This window comes from Bombina bombina, chromosome 4 (assembly GCF_027579735.1).
Source record: "Bombina bombina isolate aBomBom1 chromosome 4, aBomBom1.pri, whole genome shotgun sequence".
NCBI lineage: Eukaryota > Metazoa > Chordata > Amphibia > Anura > Bombinatoridae > Bombina > Bombina bombina.
Genome location: NC_069502.1, coordinates 304,620,123 through 304,637,280, shown reverse-complemented (window position 1 = coordinate 304,637,280; position 17,158 = coordinate 304,620,123).

Here is a 17,158-nt window from a genome sequence, read left to right as displayed (position 1 = left end):
TGTCCCCGCCATCTTAAGTACTGGCAGAAAGTCTGCCAGTACTAAAATAAAAGTTTTTTTTTTTAAGAAAAAAAAAGAAGCATATTTACATATGCTGTGTTTAGGATCCCCCTTAACCCCCAACCTCCCTGATCCCTCCCCAAACAGCTCTCTAAGCCTCCCTCTTAGCCTTATTGGGGGCCATCTTGGGTACTGGCAGCTGTCTGCCAGTACCCAGTTTGAACAATCAAATGTTTATTTTTATTTTTTTTATTTTTTATTTTTCTGTAGTGTAGCTCAATCCAACAACCCCCCCCCCCCCCCCCACAGACCAACCCCCACCACCTAAATAACACCTAAGGTTTTTTTTTATATATTTAAATTTTGTCCCAAAATAAAAAAATTTCCGTAGTGTAGCGGTTACCACCCGCTCCCTCCCCGTGCACGCGCCCGCCCCCTCGTGCACGCGCGCGCGCCCCCGGACTTACCCGCCCACGATCCCGCCCCCCTCCACATGACCAGGGCCATCGATGGCCGCCACCCACCTCCCACACCGGCTCCCACCCACCAACGATACCGGCCATCGATGTCCGGTGCAGAGAGGGCCACAGAGTGGCTCTCTCTGCATCGGATGGCCGTAAAAGGTTATTGCAGGATGCCTCCATATCGAGGCATCACTGCAATAACCGGAAAGCAGCTGGAAGCGATCAGGATCGCTTCCAGCTGCTTTCCACACCGAGGACGTGCAGGGTACGTCCTCAGGCGTTAACTGCCTTTTTTCTGAGGACGTACCCTGCACGTCCTCGGTCGTTAAGGGGTTAACCCATTGGGTTCCAAACAATTAAGGGTCTTTATCCAAAAAGTTTCCCTCTTTCTCAGTTTTAAAAGCCTATTGGTATCCCACACACTGGGTTTTACCCATTCTACGATTTTAACTGAAAGATCGGACGGATTGAGGTTGTGAAAAAACTTGAAATAGCGTGAAACACTATGGTTATCAAACCCAGATTCTATATTTCTTATATGCTCCCTAATCCTATATTTTATCTTGCGCTTCGTGCGAACTATGTAGATTAACCCACATTTGCAAATGAATTGGTAAACCACATAGGTAGTGTGGCATGTGCACCTGTCCTTGCAGGGGTACCTTTTAGTTCCATTATAATTTGAAAAATGAGTAGAATTACGATCTATCAAAGGGCATAATACACACTCAGAAGTTTTGCATGAATAAAGACCATTTCCCCCCCCACACCAACTATTCATCGTTGTGAAGTTTTGTTTTGTATTTCTTAACTTAGTGGGGGCAATGTAATTTTTAATGTCCTTGTTTTTCTTAAAAATGACAGTAGGTTTTTCCCCTAAAATCTGGTTAAGGATAGGATCAAGTTTGAGGACTTTCCAATGTTTTTTCAAAATTTTTTGAATTTTAAAATGTTGGTTATTATACTGAGTAACAAATTTTGAACAGTTTTTTCTATCTTTCTTCGATTTATTACTATCATTATGAGAAATGTCTATTAAGGCAGCTCTGTCCATCATATCAACCTTCTTTTTATTTTACATTAAAACTTTTTATACTCTACATTTGAGTCTGCGCTCCTCTCCTCTGTCTTTTTAGATTCTGTGTATACAATCAAGGTCTGTGGATTCACCTGCTATAGAGGAGCAGCCGGATTTTTGTGCACTACCTGCAAAACTTTGGATTTGAACATTTACATGTTTATATACTGACTTTTACTGCATACTATTTTATATCCAGTATATTCATATATTATATATTATATGTGCTTTTAATACAGTTTCTATATATATTTTTATTCTTGAATTTAAAAGGATCAGCGCTACTTTGGAGTGTTTTTAACACATTTTTTCCTTTTAGAAGTTACGCTCGTATATTTCTGCCTTCGGCCGTAGTTTTTTGGGCCATAGACAGGTATACCAAACCAGCGCAGTTTGGTATCCAATATACAGCGTAAGGACTTACATGGCGAAAATGGAGAAATCTTACTCCATTTTCACCTTGCCACAAAATGCAGCCGTAGAAAGCCTTACGCTGTGTATTGGAGCCCCGTAACTCCCTAAACTAGCTGCAAAATAAAACCTAACACCTAACGCATGTGCAATGTCTATCTACCTGTCAACCGCGATCTGCTAAATAAAACCTAACACCTAACGCATGCGCAATGTCTGTCTACCTGTCAACCGCGATCCCCCGCCGCAATCCCTAATAAAGTATTTAACCCCTAAACCGCCGCTCCCGGACCCCGCCGCCACCTACATTAAAAGTATAACCCCCTAATGTGATCCCCCTACACCGTCGCCAGCTACATTACATACCCCCTAATGTGAGCTCCTTACACCGCCTCCATCTACATTATCTACCCCCTAATGTGAGCCCCTTACACCGCCGCCATCTACATTATCTACCCCCTAATGTGAGCCCCTTACACCGCCGCCATCTACATTATCTACCCCCTAATGTGAGCCCCTTACACTGCCGCCAGCTACATTAAATTACCACCTAATGTGAGCCCCTTACACCGCCGCCAGCTTTATTAAACTACCCCCTAATGTGAGCCCCTTACACCGCCTCTAGCTAAATTAAACTACCCCCTAATGTGAGCTCCTACACCGCCGCCAGCTATATTAAACTAATTAACCCCTAATCTAATCCCCCTACACCGCCGCCAGCTATATTAAATTAATTAACCCCTAATCTAATCCCCCTACACCGCCGCCAGCTATATTAAATACATTAACCCCTAATCTAATCCCCCTAAAGTAATCACCTCTATTACCAGCCCTTAAAAGGGCCTTTTGCGTGACATTGCCCCAAAGTAACAGCTCTATTGCCAGCCCTTAAAAGGGCTTTTTGCGGGGCATGCCCCAAAGAAATCAGCTCTTTTACCAGCCCTTAAAATGGCTTTTTGCGGGGCATTGTCACAAAGAAATCAGCTCTTTTGCATCTAATCTAAATCCCCCTACACCGCCGCCACCTATAATAAATGTATTACCCCCTAATCTAATCCCCCTACACCGCCGCCACCTATATTAAATAGATTACCCCCTAATCTAATCCCCCTACACCGCTGCCACCTATATTAAATAGATTACCCCCTAATCTTATCCCCCTACACCGCCGCCACCTATATTAAATAGATTAACCCCTAATCTAATCCCCCTACACCGCCGCCAGCTATATTAACTATATTAACCCTAATTATATTAGTGTTAATCTAGTTAATAATGTTATTATATTATATATATTAACTATATTAACCCTAATTATATTAGGGTTAATATAGTTAATATCGTTATTATATTATATATATATTAAGTATAATAACCCTATCTAACTCTAACATCCCTAACTAAATTCTTATTAAAATAAATCTAATTAATATTAATATTATTAATTAAAACATTCCTATTTAAATCTAAATACTTACCTATAAAATAAACCCTAAGATAGCTACAATGTAATTAATAATTACATTGAAGCTATTTTAGGGTTTATATTTATTTTACAGGTAACTTGGTATTTATTTTAACTAGGTACAATAGCTATTAAATAGTTAATAACTATTTAATAGCTACCTAGTTAAAATAATTACCAATTTACCTGTAAAATAAATCCTAACCTAAGTTACAAATACACCTACACTATCAATAAATTAAATAAACTACAAATATCTAAACTAAACTACAATTAAATACACTAGACTAAATTACAAAAAAACAAAACACTAAATTACAAAAAATAAAAAAGGTTACAAGAATTTTAAGCTAATTACACCTATTCTAAGCCCCCTAATAAAATAACAAAGCTCCCCAAAATAAAAAAAATTCCCTACCCTAATCTAAATTACAAAAGTTAACAGCTCTATTACCTCACCAGCCCTTAAAAGGGACTTTTGTGGGGCAAAGAAATGAGCTCTTTTGCCTGTAAAAAAAGCAACACCCCCCCCCATTACAACCCACCACCCACATACCCCTACCCCAGAAATTTTTTACTTACGCAGATTTATGGACATCGCTGGTTTGTGAGACTTACGGTACTTTAGCCTCTGACGGCGCCGTATATGGGATAGCTCGAGTTGCGAGCTGAAACTACGGGCGGCGCAGGTTTCCACGCTTGCGCCGAAACCCGCACGTATATCGGATCGTGCCCCAGGTTTTTGGTTTAGATTAACAATAAGGGATATAAATATCCTGCATAAAAAGTATGAGGCTTTTTCTATCACAATAGTGTGTTTTGAAACATTTCTCACACTATAAAACGTTCTGTAAAAAGGCTAAATTTCTAACATTGAAATAAATTATCTGCATCGTTCTCACTGAACACTGTAAAAATTGTTTGGATACATTTCTGTCTAGAAACAAAATTCATGGATATGATTGCTAGTATTAAATGGGTCACCTTTTAGTGGGATTATTTAAGGTTAACTGGAGCTTTTTGTAAGTATTTTAGATTTGTATAGGTTGAACTCGATGGACTTCGCTTTTTTTTCCAACCTCGTCTACTATGTTACTGTGTTACTATGTTACTATGTTACTGTTTTACTATGTTACTGTGTTATTATGTTACTATGTTACTGTGTTACTGTGTTACTATGTTACTGTGTTTCTATGTTACTATGTTACTGTGCTACTGTGTTACTGTGTTACTGTGTTACTATGTTACTGTGTTACTGTGTTACTATGTTACTGTGTTGCTATGTTACTATGCTACCTATTGTGTTTTTGTAAACTGTATCATGCTAATCACGTTTTGCAACTGGATTTCATTCTACCCACCACTTTTATGCAATATCACTGTACCAACAGGAATTGCTTACACCGGTCTGCAGAGTGAGAATGCATAAATGCAGTTGGTAGAGTGAGATGAAATTTGCTGCTGATACAGTGCAATACAGTTTGCTTAAAGGGCAGTCTACTCCAGAATTTTTATTGTTTAAAAAGATAGATAATCCCTTTATTACCCATTACCCACCTTTGCATAACCAACACTGTTATATTAATATACTTTTTACCTTTGTGATTACCTTGTATCTAAGCCTCTGCAGACTGACCCCTTATTTTAGTTTTTTTGACAGTTGCACTTTAGCCAATCAGTGCTGACTCATAGGTCACTCCACGTGTGTGAGCACAATGTTATCTATATGGCACACATGAACTAACACCCTCTAGTTGTGAAAAACTGTCAAAATGCTCTGAGAAAATTGGTGACCTTCAAGGGCTTAGAAATTAGCACATAAGCCTACCTAGGTTTAGCGTTCAACAAAGAATACCAAGAGAACAAAGCAAATTTGATAATAAAAGTATATTGGAAAGTTGTTTAAAATTGCATGCCCTATCTGAATCATGAAAGTTTAATTTGGACTAGACTGTCCCTAAATGTATCAGTACACTTCACATCTTGTGAGTATGCTCTAAAGTTGCTGCACTGTTGTGAGCTTTTATTTTGGAGGTGAGAAGAGCTTGGAGATTCTGAGGACGTGGACAGCTTTGATCCCTGAAAGTGGCACATCGCCACCAACTTTGCTACATATTTGTCTGCTATACACGGTTTAGGAGAACCGGGGCTGGCAGCGAACACCTACAGGGAAGTGCTAACATTGGTTTAATACTATATTTGTTACACCTCTAATAAAAGTTTTCTCCTTGAATCAACCACCCTTTTGGGGAAGAAGTGCTTCCCCAAAGTTCTCCTAAACCAACTACCCTTTATTTTAAGATAATGACCTCTTGTTCTAGAATTGCTTTTTTTCAATTGTACCCATTTTTGTCTCCAAGCTATACATATTTAGGTCATTGAGCCTTTTTTAGACCAAAATTAATTCTCCAAATTAACTAAGCTCTCTGTTCCACTTGCCAGTGAGCATTGAATTTCCTAAAACGCAGGCAGCAATTGGTTAATTTAGGTAAATTCTCATCCAGCACCTGTTCAATCACCAATGGTGCTCATCAAGGATGTGAGCTCTCTCCACTGCTCTTCTCTCTTTACACAAATGACTGCATCTCATCTGACTTCACTATTAAGCTTCTGAAGCTCGCACCTGACACCATTGTCATTGGCCTTATTTAAAATGGAGATGAGTTTGCTTACAGACATGAAGTTTATCAGTTCACTGTCTGATGCAGTAAAAACAGCTTAGAACTAAACATGCTTAAAACAGTGGAGATGATAGTGAGCTTCAGGAACAAAACAACACTTCTGTCAGGGTTTTTTCCCATGTGCTGCTGGCAGCCATTTTGCTTACCTTTTCTTGCGGAATCTGGTGCAGAGTGTGTGATGCTGCTCCTTTCCTGCACGCCCTCTTATGGCCAGACTGTTGTACATCATCCGTGTGAGACAGGTTGCAGTCTCAGAATTGTGATGTCATCACTTATTATTTTAAGGGCCTCTGTTTAGAATGCTTTGTCCTTGCGTTGTCTCAGACCTGTTTGTGAGTTCCTGTTCCTGTGTATTACCTGGCTGTCTGACATCCATCCTGGTTCCTGACTCGGCTCTTCTGACTACTCGCTTTGGCTCCTGACTCGGTTCGTCTGGCTACTAGCTCTGGCTTTGACTCCTGGCTTGTTATTTGACTTGTGGACTTTTTATTATTATTTTTGTTATTAATAAAGGTGTGATTATTTTTGCACTTCTCGTCTCAGTCTGATTCCTGGCACCCTAACATTATGCAAGGGCCATGAATCCTGATGATGCTAATAATCCACCTTTACCTACCATCATTTCCAGGATGGATGAACAGGATCACCGCTTGGATCAATTTGCACTAGCCCTGAAAACCCTGCTGACTCACACTGCACATTTGGACCACAGTGCCCCACAAGTTTTGGCTGCTCCTGTTTCCGCTGCTGCACCTAGTCCTACCAGGAGCCTGTCCGTTCTGCATCTCTACCTCAGCGATATGGAAGCGATCCTATTCAGTGCAGAGGGTTTTTGAACCAGGTTGGCATTTACATTGCGATGTTACCTCAGGCGTTTCCCTCTAACAGAGCTAAGGTGGGATTTCTCATCTCCTTACTCTCTGACACAGCTCTTGCCTGGGCTAATCTTGTGTGAGAGTAATAAACCTGTGATTTCAAATTACCCTGAATTTGTGGCCTCCTTTCGAAGGGTATTTGATGTTCTGGCTCGCTCCTCCTCTGCTGCTAAATGACTCATGACCATTCAGCAAGGTACAAGATCTGTTGCTCAGTATGTCATTGTGTTCCTTACGCTTGCCGCAGATGTAGGTTGGAACAAGGAAGCCCTTGTTGCCGCCTTCTTTCATTGGCTCTCTGATGCGATTAAAGACAAAGTTGCTTTCAGAGATTTACCAGAGGATCTCGAGGCATTGGTGTCTTTTTTTATCCTAATTGACATCAGACTCAGAGAGAGGCCCTCTTTCAAGGAGTGTTTGCGGAAGCCTCCTGTTCCATTGTCTCCTACATATTCATTCCCACCCATGTCTCTCTCCTCTAATGCCTCCTGGTCCCGAGTCTCCAGGTACTGCTGAGCCGATGCAGTTTGGATTCACGCGTCTCTCCGTGGTGGAGAGGGTCTTTAGGAGGAGGGAGGGGGTCTGTCCCTATTGTGGGTTACAGGGCCACCTTTTAAATTCTTGCCCTACACAGTCGGGAAATGCTCGTACCTAAGGTCCTGTTGGGGGCAGACCTTGGTGGTTATCCTCGTCCCCGGAACCGCTAAAGGAGGAACCTTTGGTCACGGTTGTCCTTTCCTGGGTGGACTCCTCCATAGTCACCCAGGCTCTTGTTGACTCCGGTACTTTGGGCTATTTCATTGACAGTGCCGCGTACAGTATTTGGTTCACTGGAGGGGCGACGGTCCTAAGGTTCATGGGTTCCCTCCTCTGATGTTCAAGCTCCCGCCCTCCTCTGTGCCTTCCATGCCCGTTTCCCCAATAAGCCTTTTGTCCTCCCGCTGGGGAGGGGTCATTGAGGGGAGGGTACTGTCAGGTTTTTTCTCCCTGCTTTGTTTGCCATGTGCTGCTGGCAGCCATTTTGCTTACCTTTTCTTGCTGAACCTGGTGCAGAGTGTGTGATGCTGCTCATTTCCTGTAGGCCCTCTTATGGCCAGACTGTTGTATATCATCTGTGTGAGACAGGTTGCAGTCTCAGAATTGTGATGTCATCACTCATTATTTAAAGGGCCTCTGTTGAGTATGCTTTGCCCTTGCGTTGTCTCAGACCTGTTTGTGAGTTCCTGTTCTTGTGTATTACCTGGCTGTCTGATGTCCCTCCTGGTTCCTGACTCGTCTGACTACCAGCTCTGGCTTTGACTCCTGGCTTGTTATTTGACTTGACTTGATTATTTTTGCACTTCTCGTCTCAGTCTGATTCCTGGCACCCTGACAACTTCCTCCCCTCACCATCCTAAATAATACTGTAGCCAATGTGGAGTCCTTCAGGTTCTTGGGCTCTACCATCTCACAATACCTAAAGTGGAAGCCTCACATTGATTCTGTACTGAAAAACAGATGCTATATTTCTTTGCCAATTAAAGAAGTTCAATCTTTCACAGAAGATGCTGACAATGAACCGTTTGGGCTGCTGAGAGGGTTATTGGTGTTCCCCTGTCCTCACTTTAGGATCTGTACACTTTCAGATTGAGAAAGAAGACTAGTAAAATCATTAGTAACTTCACTCACCCTGGCCACAACATCTTTGAATTGTTGTCTTCTGGAAGGTATCTGAAAGAATTCAGTACTAGAACATCTAGGTACAAGAGCAGCTTTTTTTTCCACAGGCCATTTACCTTATGAACCATTAGTCTACCTCTATGGTTCTTCTCAGTGGAACACTCCCAGTGCTGGTGCAATCCTTACTGTTAGTGCAATTCTCTATGGTAATAGAGTCTCTTTAATATATTGCATTTTTTGCACATTTATTCTAACTCCCAGAATATGTTATTCTGTCTTGGTAATTGTGTTCTATATTGTACATTGTATCTGTTTTTACTTGTGTATCTGTTGTGATATTGTATTTATAACGTGGAAGCTCAATCACAAAGAAAAATATCTTGTGTATGCATCTTTTAAGGCAACTAGGTGAATAAGAGCTTTCTGCCAGATGCATGTTGCCACAGGAAGAACTAAAGTATAATGTGCATGTTTACAGTGCTTGATTCTCTGACCCTGATGATGAAAACATCACGAGACCCACAAGAAATTGCCTTTTTGGCCTAGACAGTTTTGCAATACGTGGGTCTGGCGATATATTAAAAGAAAGTGGGTTGACCCTCTCTGCTCTGACAAGTGGCAATGTGTCTTCCATACGCAATAATAGTAATCTCAGTTTCAGTATAAGTCCAAAAAAGAGAAATCTCCAGCTGTGAAAAATTAAAAGACCTTTATTTCAATAAAGGGTCCACCCTGTATGAAAATAAAGGTCTTTTAATTTTTCCCAGCTGGAGATTTCTCTTTTTTGGATATGTTGATAGGCATAGTAAGCCTTCTCCGTGATCTGTGAATTGTGTGTGCTGTTTCTCATCTCTTTAGTAAAAGTCTGCCAACATCACCAGTTATCTCAAATTTTGGTGTGTGTGTGTGTGTGTTGGGGGGTATATTCAAAGTATGTTTACACAACATAGACTGTTTTCTAAAACAAAAAATGGTTTCTGTGTAGTAAAACTTTAAATAATACATTTGTAAATTATTTTTTATTGTACATTCAGTAGATATCTCCCACTAAAATGCTGACAAGACTGATATGGCTGAAGAGGTGCATTAAAGGGACAGTCTAGGCCAAAATAAACTTTCATGATTCAGATAGAGCATGTCATTTTAAAAAAAATTCCAATTTACTTTTATCACCAATTTTGCTTTGTTCTCTTGGTATTCTTAGTTGAAAGCTTAACCTAGGAGGTTCATATGCTAATGTCTTAGACCTTGAAGCCCACCTCTTTCAGATTGCATTTTAACAGTTTTTCACCACTAGAGGGTGTTAGTTCACATATTTCATATAGATAACACTGTGCTCGTGCACGTGAAGTAATCTGGGAGCAGGCACTGATTGGCTAGACTGCAAGTCTGTCAAAAGAACTGAAAAAGGGGCAGTTTGCAGAGGCTTAGATACAAGATAATCACAGAGGTTAAAAGTATATTATTATAACTGTGTTGGGTATGCAAAACTGGGAAATGGGTAATAAAGGGATTATCTATCTTTTAAAACAATAAAAATTCTGGTGTAGACTGTCCCTTTAAGATGAAGGATATTTTGTGAAAATTAGAAACTGTACTGTAATGCTTCCACAATAAAATACAAGTTACTCCCATGGAACACCCATGAAACTACCACAGAAGCCTATATATTTGTTATTTCTGCAATCTCCATTATTAATAAAGACAAAAAAAACCCTTTACTATTAAAAACTTATTGCTGTGGAGATGTGGTATGTTATACGTGTAAATACAATGGCCCAGATTACGAGTTTTGCGTTAGAGGCTATGCGGTGCTAACGAGCAGTTTTGTCTCGCGGGTCACCTACAGCGCTGGTATTACGGGTTTTCTGAAACCCGTCGTTAAAAGACAAGAAGTGAGCGTTGAGCAAAATTTTGCTCATTACCGCACTCCAATACCAGCGCTGCTTAAGTCAGCGGTGAGCTGGTGTAACGTGCTCGTGCACGATTTCCCCATAGGAATCAATGGGGAAAGCCGGCTGAAAAAAAGTTTAACACCTGCAAAAATGCAGCGTAAAGCTCCCTAACGCAGCACCATTGATTCCTATGGGGAAATAAAATTTATGTTTACACCTAACACCCTAACTTGAACCCCGAGTCTAAACACCCCTAATCTTAAACTTATTAACCCCTAATCTGCTGCCCTGACATCGCCGACACCTACATTATATTTATTAAACCCCTAATCTGACGCTCCGGACACCGCCGCCACCTACATTATACTTATGAACCCCTAATCTGCTGCCCCCAACATCGCCGACACCAACTTTATATTTTTTAACCCCTAATCTGCTGCTCCAATGTCACCGTCACCTACCTACACTTATTAACCCCTAATCTGTCGCCCCCAACGTCGCCGCCACTATAATAAACATATTAACCCCTAAACCGCCACACTCCCGCCTCGCAAACATTAGTTAAATATTATTAAACCCTAATCTGCCGGCCCTAACATCGCCGCCACCTACCTACATTTATTAACCCCTAATCTGCCGCCCCAACATCGCCGCCACTATATTAAAGTTATTAACCCCTAAACCGAAGTCTAACTCTAAACCTAACACACCCTAATTTAAATATAATTTAAATAAATCTAAATAAATATTACTATCATTAACTAAATTATTCCTATTTAAAACTAAATACTTACCTGTATTTTTATTTTACAGGCAAGTTTGTATTTATTTTAACTAGGTAGAATAGTTATTAAATAGTTATTAACTATTTAATAACTACTTAGTTAAAATAAAGACACATTTACCTGTAAAATAAAACCTAACTTAAGTTACACTAACACCTAACACTACACTATAATGAAATAAATTAACTAAATTAAATACAATTACCTACATTAAATTAAATTAGCTAAAGTACAAAAAACAAACACTAAATTACAAAAAATAATAAACAAATTACAGAAATTTTAACTAATTACACCTAATCTAATAGCCCTATTAAAATAAAAAAAGCCTCCCCAAAATAAAAAAAACCCTAGCCTAAACTAAACTACCAATAGCCCTTAAAAGGGCCTTTTGCTGGGCATTTCCCCAAAGTAATCATCTCTTTTACTGTAAAAAAAAAATACAAACATCCCCCCTAACAGTAAAACCCACCACCCACACAACCAACCCCCCAAATAAAATACTAGCTAAAAGAACCTAAGCTCCCCATTGCCCTGAAAAGGGCATTTGGATGGGCATTGTCCTTAAAAGGGCAGTTAGCTCTTTTGCCGCCCAAACCCTAATCTAAAAAATAAAACCCACCCAATACACCCTTAAAAAAACCTAACACTAACCCCCTGAAGATCGACTTACCGGGAGACGTCTTCATCCAAGCCGGGCGAAGTGGTCCTCCAGATGGGCAGAAGTCTTCATCCAAGCCGGGCAGAAGTGGTCCTCCAGACGGGCAGAAGTCTTCATCCAGATGGCATCTTCTATCTTCATCCATCCGGCGCGGAGCGGGTCCATCTTCAACACATCTGACGCGGAGCATCCTCTTCATCCGACGACTAAAACAGAATGAAGGTACCGTTAAGTGACGTCATCCAAGATGGCATCCCTTAGATTTCGATTGGCTGATAGAATTCTATCAGCCAATCGGAATTAAGGTTGAAAAAATCCTATTGGCTGTTGCAATCAGCCAATAGGATTGAACTTTCATCCTATTGGCTGATCCAATTAGCCAATAGGATTGAGCTCGCATTCTATGTCAATAGAATGCGAGCTCAATCCTATTGGCTGATTGGGCGTAAAGTTGGCTGAGCGGGCATATAAAAGCAGCGTTAGGACCTCTTAACGCTGTTTTTTTTACCCTAACGCACAACTCGTAATCTAGCCGAATGTTTTTATATATACATATGTATTCATAATATTAATATTTCTAGCTTTATTTATTTATTGCTGATATACTGTAGGTTCTCACTGTTTTAAACTTGTTATATTTATAATATTTTGACTGCATTGTAACAACGTTAGCGCTGCAGAATCTGTTGGCAATCAAATAACCGATAATAATAATGTTTTCTACATTAATAACATGTTTGTTACAGTGCAATCCCAATATATGTATAACACCTTTAGAACGGTGAGAACTTATATCGGCAACGTTAATAAAGCTAGAAAATTGCAGCTACTGTCTTCTGTGCAATCCCGCCCCCTGCCTGTGTACAGCCCATCACGCGCGGGCAGGAGCTGTGAATCTCCTCTGTCGGACTCGACCGAGGAGATTGAATTTCGCCACAATGGAGGTGGCGAAGATCTTAGGGAAGCAGCGGTCTGGTGACCGCTGCTTGATAAATCACAGCGAGCAAGTTCTTGTGAGAACTTGTAGCCGTAGAGGCTTGATAAATCGAGCCCATAGTATGTCATTAAGACACTGAAATGAAATACACTCCCTTAACACACACATTCCCTTATCATAGATCTTCACAGTGGTCACTTATATTAAATTCACTTTTATTTCACAAATGTTTGTTTATGTAATACTGTGATTAGTTATTTCTAAACGAATGACACATACACATACACATAAGAAATTTATTATCACGATCTTAAGATCCTTATTATACTTGGGATAGCTCAATGTGATAGGCTTTTTGCCGGACTAGTACTGTGATTATAATATTGGTATGGATCATGTATTGTCACTTGCAGGGAGCGCGGTCACGAAACCTTGAAAATAGAATAAGTTAGACGTTGGCTCTCCGTTTATAGGGGTGGTTACATCAAGCCCTTGTAGAATTGTTACTATTGGCTAATATGACCATCAGTAATACGACGTAGGGATCTTTAATAGGACGCAAAGCCTATTTGGCATGACGTACACGGAAGTATATCCGTTAGTACTCCTTGGCTAAAAACAATCTGTGTTAGATGTATAAGAACAGCCCCTATAACTGAAAGGTAATGACTTAAATTCACTATACATATAGCGTTTGTCAGTACATGCACCTTCTCGGTCTGCTATTAAACCATTTGGTGATCGGGTTAATTTGTTCATACGTCAGACCATATGTATGTACCTCCCCGTGCCTAATAGTTTTCATAGGGGTTATGATTATACTACAAATACGGAATCTAATGGAACTATTTAAATACCGGATTAAAAAAGGTTAGATGTTATCACTCTCTATATGCATATATAAGACATTAATGGGTAATCTGGATGCATCTATGCAGTAACAGACATACTGGTAATATATAGATTAGACAAACTACTTATTACAGGTGTGATCTTCACATGTCTGTGTATGTGTGTTTATGTGTATGTGTATATATATATATGTATGTAAGTATGGGTATATATATATATATATATATATATATATATATATATATATATATATATATATATATTTATATATGTTATGTATTTATTGTGTGTGCGCGGGTGTACACAATTGTCAGGATTAATGATAACAAGATAATTTTAGATGATCCACAAATAAGATTGGATTTATATAAATTTAGTGATTCTAAACTAATGAAAAGAGACACAGTTGTGTTTATATGATATACACATTTTGGTATATAGGCTGTTGTTAAATAATTGTTGTTGTATGTTTTTAGGTTTTAAAGTATGAAATGATGTTAGACATTTAGGGAAGATTAGGATTGGTCATTTGTTGTATATAAGCCAGAACTCTCATTTAGTGAAGCCTGATGAAACAAACAGAGGTCTGAGAAACGCGTTGCTATCTGTGATTTTAATATCAGCATCATATGTTTGACATCTAATTTTATAATTATCATTAAATATTGGAAATGTTTAACTACGTTTGAGAGTCTGAGCTTATTTTACCTATTGAGGACACCTGGGAGACCGGTACCCATATTGAGTCAGTGAGCTGGGACACTGCAAGTTCCCAGAGTGTTTGACTCAATTGGGTGCCGCTCCATTTGTGAGTATCCATTTGTCATTTACATAGTCCATCTTGTATCAACATTATCACACTAGGAGGCGCCTTTGTCTTGTGATTGTTGTTCATAGAGAAAGCTTTCAAGAAAGACTTTAATTTGTTCTGTGTACCTGTTCCTTCATTCTGAGTTCCACACACCCTCATCCCCTCACAATATTATAGCATTATACAGTAAAACCCTTACTAGTAAAACATTGCATATACATATAACATATACCCACAATCCCACAGCTCTTATAGGTGTATTATTGACAGGGGTCCCCAGATTTTTTGGAGCTAAATTTCCCATGATGCTGAGAAATGTAGTTCCAAAACATCGGGGGGCCCAAGCAGCTGACCCCTGATTATTGATGTCCCATTTTCCCTATTGTATTGTAGCAAAAGGGAGTTTTAGTTGACACATGTAAATAGTATTGCCATACAAAACTGTGTAAAGGGATCATTTAAATTATATCTTCAATGTAGGTATCAATGCTGCTTTTAAATTTTTGCAAGGAATCAGAAAAGTATTGTCACCTACAGAGATGTATAGTATAACACCTCTCGGCTAGACTTTCTTCAAACACTGATTTCAGCCATTTTGAAAATTTTACAGGTGATCGCAAGATGGATCCCTTTTTAAAATATCGCCATTACCCACGATGCTTTGATCATCTGGGCCTCTGCCTCTCCCCCAGGCAATAAGCATCCTGTGCTGTAGCACAGTACTATGCACTCTGATGACAATGGCAATCCAGCTGCTTATTGGTTGTATTTATTCTTTCTTTAATTTGAAGTACAGTAGCAAGACTAACAATTATAATTGTATTAGAAGTTTTAAAGGCAACATAAAATTGTGATTGGGCCAAAACTATGAAAAAAATCTCTTAAATGATGGGAAAAAAGAGGTAAATAAATAGACAAATAACAGCTGGGCAATAATTACAAAAGATAAAGTGTTTGCATTTTTCAACTATATGGCACAATTATGTGGGAAACTGGAATGTGGAGTGCTACACATACGACTTGGTGGCTCTGAGTGTATTCAGCTGTTCCATGATAAAGTAAACACTCGTACAGAATGAAAACTGCAGGTTATGTGTGTTCAAGTTAATCTTGTGAGTTGGAACAGAAGACATTTTAGTGTGGGAAAACCTGTACAGAAAATGAAGTAAGTACAGTATATATGTGTGTGCATAGTGTGAGAGGGGCTATTATAGCTTAGAATATTCTGGGTCAGGGTGGCAAACCTGTTGGTGATAATCTCTTTCATACCCATAATATATATATATATAAAAATGCAAAGCTTAATTGTTAAACAGTTTAAACAGTTGTTAAACAGTTTGAATTAATAAGAGAAGAAGTAATTTACAATTACAGTCAAGGCAAGGCAAACCAAGAAGCATACCAGCAATATCCTGAGCATATTTGCCACAGGTTTGGCACCCCTAACCTAACCATACACCCTAGGTTAAAGTCAGTGATGTTTATATCTACATAACACTAAATTGTTCCATGTTTAAAAGCTCTGTACAAATGTTTGGTGCTGGGAGACAAATATGTGCTATCTGGGGAACAGGGCCTTACAATCTTTCGGTCTCAGCCTACCTTGCTTGTCTTTATTTATTGTATCCTTTATTATAGATCTAAATAATAATCTGTTGGTGCATTATAGATAAAGGTAAATATAATAATCCACTCTGTATTCCAGCACAGCACACCCACTCTAAAATAAACAATGCATGATTACTTTAAAGGGACATGAAACCCACATATTTTCTTTCATGATTCAGACAGAGAATGCAATTTTAACTACCTAAATAATTCCTATTTAAAACTAAATGCTTATCTATAAAATAAACCCTAAGCTAGCTACAATATAACTAATCGTTACATTGTAGCTAGCTTAGGGTTTATTTTTATTTTACAGGCAAGTTTGAATTTATTTTAACTAGGTAGAATAGTTACTAAATAGTTATTAACTATTTACTAACTACCTAGCTAAAATAAATACAAATTTACCTGTAAAATAAAACCTAACCTGTCTTACACCTAACCTTACACTACAATTAATAAATTAAATTAATTAAATACAATTACAAAAACAAACAAACACTAAATTACACAAAATAAAAAAGAAATGATCAGATATTTAAACTAATTACACCTAATCTAATAGCCCTATCAAAATAACCCTCTATCAAAAAAAACCCTAGACTCAACTAAACTACCAATAGCTCTTAAAAGGGCCTTTTGCGGGGCATTGCCCCAAAGACATCAGCTCTTTTACCTATAAAAAAATACAAACAACCCCCCAACAGTAAAACACACCTCCCACACAACAGACCCCCAAATAAAATCCTAACTAAAAAAAACTAAGCTCCCCATTGGCCTGAAAAGGGCTTTGAATGGGCATTGCCCTTAAAAGGGCATTTAGCTCTTTTTCAGCCCAAAAGTCCTAATCTAAAAATAAAACCCACCCAATAAACCCTTAAAAAAACCTAACACTAACCCCCAAAGATCCACTTACAGTTTTGAAGACCGGACATCCATCCTCAACGAAGCCGGGAGAAGTCTTCATCCAAGCGGC